The sequence below is a fragment of the Sturnira hondurensis genome, unplaced genomic scaffold, assembly GCF_014824575.4.
Source record: "Sturnira hondurensis isolate 20B ecotype Veracruz unplaced genomic scaffold, ASM1482457v3 Scaffold0019144, whole genome shotgun sequence".
Classification (NCBI taxonomy): domain Eukaryota; kingdom Metazoa; phylum Chordata; class Mammalia; order Chiroptera; family Phyllostomidae; genus Sturnira; species Sturnira hondurensis.
The window spans coordinates 1955209-1968368 of record NW_028091775.1 but is presented as its reverse complement, the minus strand read 5'-3'; positions in this window follow the sequence as shown (position 1 = coordinate 1968368).

Here is a 13160-nt window from a genome sequence, read left to right as displayed (position 1 = left end):
TGTTTTGCCGAGACCAGAGTGGAGGTGTGAAGGTAAGAATTCAAAAGGCAAGTCAACAGCAAAATTAAGTAGGTAGTGTTTCCTCACTCATGATCTCTGCTTCTGTTTATTTCCCCTCCACCTCCAGAGTCAAGAGGCTGAGGAAATAACCCCTGATCTGCTTCAGCCAATTATCCTAAGACAGTAATTATCATAATCTTTCACTAGAGTATCTAAAAAAATAGGAAGATGAGAAAAACAAATTGGAAATCCAAAGGAAAAAAGGGTAAATTATTCCTCGGGGGCAGCCTCTGCTTAGCGCGCACTGATTCCTGTTGATGTTAGGAACAAGCGGTCACAGAAACACTGCCTCTGTGATTGCACACTGAGCACTTCATTTCTCCACAGAACATTTGGTTTAAATATACTTCAAAAACATTGAGATGTTTCTCTGGGATCTTTCAATGGGAGATTATAGTTTAAAAATTAGACCTTGTATTATAGGGCAGTAATTCTCAAACTTCGCTCTACGTATGAGACCGTCACTATTGTTAAAAGGCAGATACCGACTCAGCAGGTTGGGGCTGGGGCCTGAGATGCATCCTTCTAATGTGCTCTCGACAGGCCAGAGTTGTCGGCCCGCGCACACGGCTGCAGATTCTTTGTATTTAATTTCCTAACATCAAATAACTTTGTGAATTGTAAGTCATTCTAATGTAAACGATTTGGTTTTAACATGCTTATAAGTAGATTTACATAGGCAATACATGTAATTATATTAGTGATAGCTAAAATTTAATATAAGCTATTTTTTAGTTATTAAATCCTCATGTTAGTATTTTAAGCATTTTCTTACTGTGAGAAAATATTGCATTCTAATGATATTTGCCTTCGTGATCATTTTTCCTGGGTCTGGTAGATGGATCAGAATCCTTTCTTTTGTTGTCCATTTTTCCATTTGATTTTTAAAGACTGTGTTGTTTAGAGCCGTCTGAGGTTTAGAGCAAAACTGAGGGGAAAGCACAAAGATTTTGCATAAAACACCTGTGCTACACATTCATAGTATCACTGACCAGAACGTTACATTTTCTACCAAGGATGGAACTGCATTGATAGTGATCCAAAGTACATTACGGTTCGCTCTCGGTGTTTACATTCTGTGGGTTTGGACAAATGTATGGCATACATTATCTCCATCATTATATTATCAAAGAAAGTATTTCCACAGCCCTAAAAAAATCACTATTCATCTCCTCACAGCCTTTGCAACTACTTATTTTTATACTGTTTCCATAGTTTGTCTTTTCCAGAGTGTCATAAAATTGCATGGTATGATAGCTCATTTCTTTTTAGCACTAAAATAATATTATTTTGTCTGAATATTTCACAGTTTACTTATTCATTCACCCACTGAAACATACCTTGATTGTTTCCAATTTTGGCAAGTATGAATAATGCTGGTAAACATCAATGCTCAGTTTTTTTGTGTGGACCTAAGGTTTCAGCTCCTTCAGGTAAAACCAAACCATGGTGTGTGATTGTTGGATTATATGGGAAGAGTAGGCTTAGTTTTGTAAGAAACTACCAAACCACCTTCCAAAGCGGCTGTACCGCATTGTATCCCCACCAGCGACTCAAGAGCATTCCTATTGCTGCATAGCGTCGTCAGCATTTGGTGTTGTCTGTGTTCTAGTCCTTGGCCACTGTCACAGGTATGTAATGATATCCCATTGTTGTTTTAATTTTATTTATCTGATGACATATGATATGGAGCATTTTTTCATATGTTTATTCAACATCTATATGTCTTCTTTGGTGAGGTACCTGTTAAGAACCTTGGCCCATTTTTAAAATTAGATGGTCTGTTTTCTTATTATTGTGTTTTAAAAGTTATTTGTCTATTTTGAATAATTGTCCTTTATCAGGTGTGTCTTTTACAGGTCGTCTTTCAGTCTGCAGCTTGTCTGTCCTTCCACCAATGCCACACTGTCCTGCTGTCCCGATTACTGCAGTTTACACAGTAAGTCTCGTGGTTGAGTAGCATTACTCCTCCAACTTTTTTCCTTCTCCGTCAACACTGTGTTGGCCATCCTGAGTCTTTTACCTCTCCATGTAAACTTTAGAATCATTGTTTTATACCCATAAAATAATTTGCTAGCATTTTGTTTGGGATTGCATTGAATCTCTAAAACAAGTTGAGAACTGAGATCTTGACAATATCAAGACTTCTTATTTGCATGCTTGGAATATTTCTCCAATTATAGGCATACCTCTGAAATATTGCAAGTTTGGTTCCAGACCACTACAATAAAGTGAGTCACAATTTTTTTTGTTTTTTTTTTACTGTGTAACTGCATATAAAAATTATGTTTATACTATCTTGTAGTCTATTAAATGTGCAATAGCATTATGTCTAAAAGTGTATTTACCTCAATTTGAAAAATATTGCTTAACATTGCTAAGGATCATCTGAGCCTTCAGAAGTCATCATCTTATTTTTTACTGGTGGAGTATCTTGCTCCAGTGGCATCAAAGATCACTGATCACAGATCACCATAACTACTATAATCATAATGAAAAAGTTTCAAGTATTGTGAGAATTACCCAAATGTGACACAGAGACAGGAAGTGAGAAAATTCTGTTTGGAAAATGGTGTGGACAGACTTGCTCTCTGTAGGATTGCCACAAACCTTCAATTTGTACAAAGCACAGTATCTGTGAAGCACAATAGGCGAGGGTTACAGTAAAATGTGGTTTGCCTATGTTTCATTCATTGGGGTTTTGTAGTTTTTATCATACCGATCTTGTATACATTTTGTTAGATTTATAACTAAGAATATCATTTTGATAGTTTTAATATAAATGGTATTATGCTTTTCATTCCACTCTTAATTGTTCATTGTTGGTATATAGAAAGGTGATTGATTTTGCATCCTATAACCCTGCTCTACGGACTTAATTAGTTCTAAGAGGGCTATTTTGTCAACTCTTTCTGATTTTTTGCACAAATATTATGTCATCTGAGGACAAAGATAATTTTATGTCTTATTTCACGATCTGTATGCACTTTATTCCCTTTTCTTGCCATATGGCACTACTCAGGATTTTAGTATGATGCTCAAAACAGTGGTGAGAGGTCACCTTTCTTTTTTAACTGATCTTCGTGGGAAAGCTTCAAGTTTCTTACTATTTAGTATAATGTTAGCTGTAGGTTTTTATAGATAGGCTTGATCAATTTGAGAAAATTTCCCTTTATTTCTAGTTTGCCAGGAGTGTTTTTTTTATTTATCATAAATGGGTGTTGGATTTGGTCAAATGCTTTTGTGGCATTTACTGATATAATTATGTGATTTTTCTCTTTTAGTTTGTTGATGTGATAAATTGCATTCATTGATTTTCAAATGTTAAACCAGCCTTGCATGCATGGAATAAATCCTACTTGGTGGTGGTGTATGTAATTCTTTCAGTACTTTTTTATTCAGTTCGTCGTTTTTTTCTGAGGATCATTACACTTATATTCATGAGCAATGTTGGTCTGTAGCTTTGTCTTCTTGTATTTCCTTTGTCTGATTTTGGCTTTAGAGTAATGATGCTGCACTCTTGGAGTGAACTAAGAAGGTCATCTGTATTTGATCCATTCTAGCCTTTGTTGTGAGTTACCTCATAAGGTTTACAGCAGGATTTCCAAAATTTCCCTCTTCTTTTCAAGCCCAGAAACTATAAATCATCTCTTTCACTGACCTCTAATTTTTCTGTTAAGTTAGCTGCAGACTTGAAATCATAGATATTTGGATCCCACTAATTTTTTGGTTTGTTCCAACCACATTTTCTCTTACACTTTTCCATGCTAAGTACGTTTCCTGGGCTGGTAATATGCACACAAAATGAGAACTTGTTGGATTCTGAATCTCAGTCAGTTCTACTAAATTAGGGTCTATGTTTTATAAAGATAATCTTGCGATATGGTGCACATGCAAGTCTGAGAAGCAGTGCTGGGAACTCTAACACCTCTGACTAAACAGTATAAATCTCCACTTTGGACGTGGAGTAAGAAATATGTTTAAAACAAGTGGGAGCTCTGGTGACAGGTAATTATTCAAATCCCAGCCCTTCTGCTTCTGAGATGAGTCTCTTAAATAGGTAACTCAACAATTCTCACTTTTTCGCCTATAAAATGACAATAACAATACCTCATTGCTGTAATAAAAAGAGTATAATGGACATAAAGTACTCAGTACAGTGTGGCATCTGCAAAGCATCAATTGTTCACAAAAATTATTATTATTAGGGCAGAATAAATGAGAGGAGAGATAGGCTGTGCTTGCCTGAAATTCAAAGTGATTAATTGTAGATCCTTGTAAATCAAAACTGATCTGATAACCAGGGTGAGTCCCTGTAACCATGTGACTCTGTCATAATATAGCAATTCTCAGCAGTTCAATTAATTTTATATTTTTAAGGATTCTTAGTTTTCCCCTGGCATCATGCTCAGCATAGTAATTTTTATTTTATTATTTTCTCTTGAGAAATATTTTTAGGTAATGGGGAAATAACTGAGCTCCCTCTCACAATCGGGCAAAATAATATAATGAACTGTTTAAAACCGGTGTCCCCAACTCCCCGGCCATGGACCAGTGCAGGTATCTGGCGGGACAGGCAAGAGAATGAAGCCACGCTCGCATTTCCGCCTGAGCTCCCCGCCTGTCCTCCTTTCCCCCGCACCCTCCCCGGACACACACACCCTGCAAGCGCATGGTCTGTGGAAAAATTGGCTTCTGCAAACTCAGTCCCTGGTGCCCAAAAGGTTGGGGGCCTCCGATTTACAATATATATCTACTGTATATCTTAGTAAAACATATTAAAAGAGTCATTACACGGTTTTAAAAAGTCATTACAGTCTATTGTGCAATTTTTACACTGACGTTGGATAGGTAAATTATGTTGAGGCAGTTTTCAAAAACTGGATTTTTGATTCAATAGACCAGAGCAACTCTTGATGTGCTATTTTGTAATTCATTAAATTATTTTCGAGCATCTGCATAGCTACCATGATGCTAATTGATATTCATGTTTAATTATCAACTACAGTTTCCTTACATCTGTGTAAGCCAATTATTCCCATAAAAATACACACACACAGACTTAGAACTGAAAGAGCTACAGAAGAGTATTTGCACATATTTTTCCACTGTCGTGATTTCTAGATTATCTCTGTATTTGTTAGGGGTATCGCTGTATCAGTTAATCAATTTATTGCCTCCAGGTCTGAATGTACTCCTCAATGTGATAAGAACGGAATTTGTGTAAGCATTTCTCCTTTAAAGATATTTCTCCTTTAAATATCATGTTAAACTTTCTCGACAGAAGTTGTGGGAGGATATTGCAGGAGGCAGGACCCTCTTGCAGTTTTCAGAAAACCCTGAAGAAGCAGGGGTGTGGGTTGAGGGCGTCTAACAAGGAATTATTCAGCAGCCTGTAGCCCAGGGTGAGGTCCTTTAATTAATTTACAAATTCTTTGTATTAATCTGCCTCTCTTTAACCTATTGTATGGTATCTGTCTTCTGATTGAACCCAGACTGCTAACTTGGTTTTCTATAATTAGAAGTGAAAGTTCTTCTAGGGATTATAGGAAATGAGGGCATTTGTAATAGGGTCAACAATATAAATAAATTGAAAGACAAATACCATATGATCTCACCTTTAACAGGAAACTAAACAACAAAACAAACAAGCAAGCAAAATAAAAACAAAGACACTGAAATAGAGAACACGGGGACAGCGACCAGAGGGGAGAGGGGAGGGAATTTCAGGGGAAATAGGGGAAGGATTTACAGGAACAAGTATAAAGGACACGTGGACAGCAACAAAGGGGGGTGGAAATGGGAGGGAGGTGGTGAGCACGGGGCAGGGGTGGGCTGGGATGGGAGTAAAAGACAGAAAACTGTACTTGAAAAATAATTAAATAAAAATTAATAAAGTAAAAAAAAGAGACTACTATTCAGTACTTACTGTGAACTGTATGCCAGGTCCTTGACAGATATTATCTCATTTAATCCTCACAAAATTATTATGAAATTGTACTCCACTTTATGAATTAAGAAACTAAAGGTTATACTTATAGCAGTTTATTCATGATCAAATAACTGACTCAAACTTCAAAACCAGTCTTCTCTTAACACTATAGTTGTGCTTATAACTAAACATCCCTAAACTTAGCTAAATATCTGAGAATAATTCACTTTTTTGAATGATTTATAAACAATATTTTATATAGGCTAAAATTTAAATGTTTCTAGATTATACACTTTAAGTTTACAGAACATGATTTTTGCCTTCTGAGTTTTCATGGTTTCTTCATATTGATGGGGTACTATCCTGTGTCTTAATAAAAAAAAAAATACTGGCTTCAGAGGAGAATAGGACTGTCAGATAATACATGGGATGCACAATTAAATTTAAATTTTAGGAAAATAATTATTTTTTCATTAAAAGTATGTCCCAAATTGCATGGGACATACACACACATGCATACACACACACACACACACACACACAAGATTACCTTAAATTCAAATTTAACTGTGTGACCTATGCTTTTATTTGTTAAGTCTAGAAGAGATGATTCCTTTTACCTCTTTCTATGTCTAGAAAATTTTTTGACCGTATCTAGTTCAGAATGAGCTGCAAACAAGGCAGTTTATCTAGAATTTAATCCCATTTTCTAAACATAAAATGTTGAAGTCCACTTTCTTTTAAGATTCCTATACATCCTGTATAGATTCTAAGATCCAAGTAGACCCCTAATAAGACATTTTTACTCATCATGTCACAACTTCTGATCTCATCCATTAGGGCTTGTTAAGTTACAGGTGCCAAAGCTTGTTGAGAATATATGAGGGGGGACCTAAAAAACTGGAATTAACCTCTTGAGGGTGGGCCCCTTGCAATATAGGCCTTCCCTGCTAGATGAGCATTCTAGGAACCATCTGTGGCTATGTACCAGCTGGTATTATTGTGAGAGGCTGCATTTGGCTTATGTGACATTTTTTAAGATTTTATTTGTTTGTTTATTTTTAAAGAGAAAAAAAGGAGGGAGAAATAAAGTGAGGGAAATTCCATGTGTGAGAAAAACATCCATTAGTTGCCTCTTGCATGCCCCCAACAGAGGACCCAGCCTGCAAGTAGGTATGTGTTCCCTTGGGAATCAAACTGGCGACCCTTCGATTGGCAGGCTGGCACTCAATCCATTGAGCCACACCAGCCAGGTCAGTGAATTTTTTGGAAGACTCTTCCCATGTGTTTGGACATTTCAGGATGGGTAATTTATGAGCCCACCTTTCCACACTGGACTGAGTGTCCCACAGTTTGTTGTTTTTTTTAAATATTTTTCTTGATTATGCTATTACAGTTTTCCCAATTTTCCACCTTTATTCCCCCTCCCTGCTGCCTCCCCAAACCCTCCAGCATTCACCAGCTCTTTGTTCATGCCATGGGTTGTACATGTAAGTTCTCTGAGTCCTCTGTATCCTATGCCATTTTTATCTCTCTCCCTATATTTTATACCTACTAATTATGCTTCTTCTTCCCTGTACGCTTTCACCCTGTTTCTCCCTTCCCCCTGCCCACTGAAATCCCTCCATGTGATGCCCATTTCTCTGATTCTATTCCTGTTCTAGTTGTTACCTTGCTTTTTGTTTTCATTGTTTTTCTTTTCTTTTAGGTTCATTTGTTGATAGTTGTGAGTTTGTTGTCATTTTAATGTGCATATTTTTTTATCTCTTTCTTAAATAAGTCCCTTTAACATTTCATATAATAATGGCTTGGTGATGAAGAACTTCTTTAACTCGACCTTATCTGGGAAGCACTTCATCTGCCCTTCCATTCTAAATGGAAGTTTGTTGGATAGAGTAATCTTGGATATAGGTCCTTGCCTTTCATGACATTAAATGCTTCTTTCCAGCCCCTTCTTGCCTGCAAGGTTTCTTTTGAGAAATCATCTTAATGGGCACTCCTTCGTGGGCAACTTTCTTCTTTTCTCTTTCTTTTTTTAAAGATTTCTCTCTTTGTCATTAATCTTGGGTAATTTAATGATGATGTGCCTTGGTGTGTTTCTCTTTGGGTCCAACTTCTTTGGGACCCTATGGGTTTCCTGGATTTCTTGGAAGTCTGTTTCCTTCAACAGACTGGGGAAGTTTTTCTTCATTATTTGTTCAAATAAGTTTTTAATTTCTTGCTGTTGTTCTTCTCCTTCTGACACTCCTACAATTCGGATATTGGAATGTTTCAGGTTGTCCCAGAGGTTCGAAGTCTTTCTTCATTTTTTTGAATTCTTCTTTATTCATTCTGTTCTAGTTAGATGTTTATTTCTTCCTTTTGTTACAAATCATTGCTTTGGTCCTGGTTTCCTTCCTGTCACTGTTGGTTCTCATGACCCCCATGTTCCACCCTCCCTATTCACCTGACCTTGCCCTGAGTGACATTTTTTTGTTTCCTCAAATGAAAAAATCCCTCAAAGGGAACAATTTTTTTGATGTGGGAGAGGGGAAACAAAAAATAGCAAAAGCACTAAAATACGTCAAAATCTGTTTTGAGCAGGGGAAAAAATGTCTTGACAGTTGTATTACATCACATGAAGAGTACCTTGAGGGTGACTGAGGTTAAACATATGAGAATAAACACACAATTTTAATGAATAAATTCTGTTTGGGGGGGCTCCCCTTTTTATGCTGATAATATGGCTATGTAAATAATTCCTTATCAGGTAAGAAACCAGACAGGAAATTTAGGATGACTAGTGTTATTCTTAGCCACCTATTAATTTCCCTTGTTATGACCACACACAGTCTTCCTGACAAGTTGCAGAGGTGTTGAGAAAGACACTTAATTGCATGCCACACCACTGGCTCTCCAACACAATGCTCCCGCTCAGCAGTTATCTCATCACCACAGGTTCCTGTTCACACCAGCCTGTCGATGAGCTCCTGAATTCAAACTTACAAACAGAAGAAACTAATGGTGACCTAACAGCTTCTCCCTAATCTTCAGCAATAAGAATTTCATTTTCATCATGGCCCATATTAACACCTAGCGAGGCTACATTCTCATGCCTTTCTTGCAACTATGTACGATCACAGAAAAAGTGTTAGTCATGAGATGCCAATGTGGGGTCCTTAAATGGAGGGCGAGGACCCTTCTTGGTCCCTTTTTTCGTAGTGAATGGTATGAAGATGTAATGACTAGAGCTTGAGTAGTCCTTTCAGGTCATGAAGCAGCCTGTGAAGGAGAGTGACAAAGTAGGGCAGAAGAACACTGGACTGACTTTATTGAATATCTTTTAGGTAAGAAAGAAAATAATTTGTTTTGCTTGAGCCATTGTTAATTTTATTCTACTTTTTATAGGAAATTGAGCTTAATCTTAAAAGATACAACACTTTATTTTGTAGTTTTGTCATTTTCATTTTCCAGGCTTGCTTAGCTAGAAATAGTGAAGTTCCTGACTTTATATATAGTAAAAGAAGAACCAGGATGTATAAACTCCTCAATGGAAAGGCAAGTAAGACTCCTCACAGTGAGTTTGTCTGAAAATTAATTTAGATTGCCTTCATTAATTAAAAGTATACTATTGAAGGTGCAGTTATAAGACTATAGTGCATTGACAGAAGAGTATATATAGAGGTATATACAGGGTATTGTGGTAATAAATAAGAGAATCCTGGACACAGGCTGAATGACAAAACAGTAGTGAAATGTTCATTAAAAAGTGTGCAAATTGAATCCTGAAGACTAATTAGATGTTTGGTTGAATTAAGGAAAGAGTTCTAGTAATTTTAAAATCATGTACAAAGATAAGTGGAGGCAAGAAAACATGACAGTTCAGAGATATGGTATTTCTGTAAAAGCAAAGCACATTGGAAGGATGGGGGGTGGTGGTTACAACTCTAGCAAGAGATTTAGATGGAGATAAAACCTAAGCAGTGATTTATTTGATCTATCTCCTTAGGCAAAAGAACCGCCCCCCCCCCAAAAAAAAAAGAAGGAGGAGGAGGAGAGGGAGGAGGGGGAGGAGGNCTTTCCATATTATACTTGAAACCATGAATGTAAATGGACAAAAAGTTAAATGCACAAAATAAAAAAATAGCAAAGTAGACTCAGAAACCCCTGAGAAACATTGCCATTTAAAGAACAAATAGATGAAAAGAAACCTCTAAAAGGAACAGAGATTACATAAATACTTCTTCCTACCAAAGAGTTAGAAAAAAAAACAAAAACAAGTGTAGAATCCAGGAAACAAATACAGAATATATTCAGATCGAAATACCTCATAGAAAACAAGAAAGATAATGAAAAGTGTATGCTTTGGAACTGGGGAGGTGCATTTCATATCATAGTTGCATTTGCAAAAAATGACGAGGCAAAACACTAAGCGAATGAGTGCTTTCAAGATGTGTGACTATGAAATGTGAAATAACCCCATAAAGTAAGGTAGAGCCAGGAAGATATTCTGGATTGTTTTACTACAAGACACTTAAAAACGTTCATGTTGAGATATTTTCAGAACAAGATGTTTAAGATATGGGAGAAAGAGAATAAATGATCAAACATAATTCTCAAGAGGACAGGACGTTTAGAGAGGATGTTTCAAATGGCATAAAAGATGGTTGAACTAAAATAATTTTTAGTCTTGGAGATATTTATATCAACTTTGGCATTCACTGATTTTGCCTAATCCTACCTGCTACCTGAATCACATATATAGAAAGGGGGATAAAGTGATGAAGAAATAGTTTACTTTCAAAATGCACAGTTAGCATCATTAATGTTGTATGGTCCCTTGGCTTTGGAGTCCCTCTAAGAGAAGTTTGCAATGTCTGCAAGCCATAAACTTATATTTTGGAATTTCTGATTTCCTACTTCGTGCAGTGTTCTCGAGGTAGCAGATGCTAGTGAATACATAGACATGTCTGTACCAGCATAGCCTTAACAACAAAATCACAGAGAAAGAAGGGTGCACATACTTTACAACATAAAAAAAATATGGATATCTACATTCAGTTACACTATAAGCTCACTGAAGCCAAGAAATATGTCAGATCACTCTTTTAACTATTAATTAACTTATTCTTTCACACTGGCAGGTGTTTAATTAAGATAGTTTGATATATTCATTCTTAGCTAGTGTACTGGGAGGTTTGGTTTCCATACCTTCTTTTACACAAGAGTTGTGTGTATCTGAACTGATTTCTTCCAATCTTAAACTAAGGAAATTGAAATACTAAGCTCTCTATTAGTGCACAGTGTTCTAAGTGTCTATATTATCATAGTTTGTTTTCATCTACTCAACTCTTTCTCACCCCTTGTAGTTTTCAAATTTAACTTCGCTACATAAATTTGCAGACTGTGACCTAGCTTACATTGGGATAACTCTTTTTCACAATTTTTGCGAAATTAAAATAGGTTTTGGTTTTAGAAAAAAACATTATCTCTTTGTTTCCTTCTGAGTTATGCGATTCAAGTGATGACATGGTGCTTTGTCATTAGCTACATCAGCAGTTAGCTTTGCCAGGTAAGGTTACTAGCTCTTCTAAATGCAAATGAAAAGAGAAAAGATATAGGAGCAAGGCATTAACATGCAATGAAATGATATGGTACATGGTCAACAAGGTAAAAGCCTTTATTGCAAGCTGATGACGGTTATCTTGTCACCAGTATTAAACTGCAGACACAGTTACTTTTGTGTTGAAGTCTGTGGAGGGCGGGGATTGGGGTGCAAGAGAAGATAAAGAACCTCTCAATAAATCAGAAATCAGTACCCTGCCAACAACCACAGAAGAAGTTGTGATATCTGTGAGAATAGCCACTGTCCTGGCTGTGGTGATGTGAAGGAAGAGGGATATAACACTTGTATCTTTCAACTATGCACACTTTTGGCAATAAGAAAGAATCTGCAATGCCCTCTTCATTCACAAAGGACAATGTGATTCTATATTATTGAACAATGGATATTAGGACATCTCCTCTATTTTTAGAGTTTTATTTCTTGTTCATAAAAACATTTCCATTTATCTCATCCTGAAGAGCACGGCTTGAACTGGAACTGCCAGTGACTTTGCACATTCCTCATCCTATCTCATTATAGAAACACTCATAAAGACACAATTTTCTCCTATCAATAAATATGTTTGATGATCCAGAGAAGTTCTATGTAATGCATGCAGAAAAATNCAATGTGATTCTATATTATTGAACAATGGATATTAGGATATCTCATCTATTTTTAGAGTTTTATTTCTTGTTCATAAAAACATTTCCATTTATCTCATCCTGAAGAGCACGGCTTGAACTGGAACTGCCAGTGACTTTGCACATTCCTCATCCTATCTCATTATAGAAACACTCATAAAGACACAATTTTCTCCTATCAATAAATATGTTTGATGATCCAGAGAAGTTCTATGTAATGCATGCAGAAAAATGGAGTCAGACTGTGAGATAAATTATTACGAAAACAACTTGAAACGATGAGCCTGCCCCTAGATGATTTCGTGTGTGTGTGTGTGTGTGTGTGTGTGTACACTCTATGTGAATGCAGAATGAGCAATAAAGCCCATGAGTAATGATGATAAATCCCAAACAGGCACCACCCTTTCTTAAAGCAGTTTTAAACACCTTGAGAAGGAAGACTGTGAGGTGCTATGAGCTTTTAGAGGCATGATATCATTATAATATAATATATATTATATATTATAATATATATTATAATATATATAATATATTATATATCATTTCTACTTTTATAATATATAAAATATATTTTATTATATATCATTATATATATTTTAGAGGCATGATATATATTATATCATTTCTACTTTTAATGTAAAAATATGGATATATATATATTTCTACATTAAAAATATAGAAATTTCTACATTAAAAGTGTGAAGTGGAGGATGGGTGGACCAGGTGTCTTTTCCCGCAGTGGATTCAGCTGGAAGCTCTGTGCAGGGTGAGCTGTAAACACTGTCGGTGCTGCTGCTGGTGCTTCCAACAGTCCCTTCTCGTTTTCTTAACTTGGATTGGTTTTATCTTTACAACATAGTCCTATTAAAGTCTTCTAAAATCTTCCAGCCAAAATGTGTCTCAAAATACAAACTCTACATGGAAAGTATTCGGGATCAAA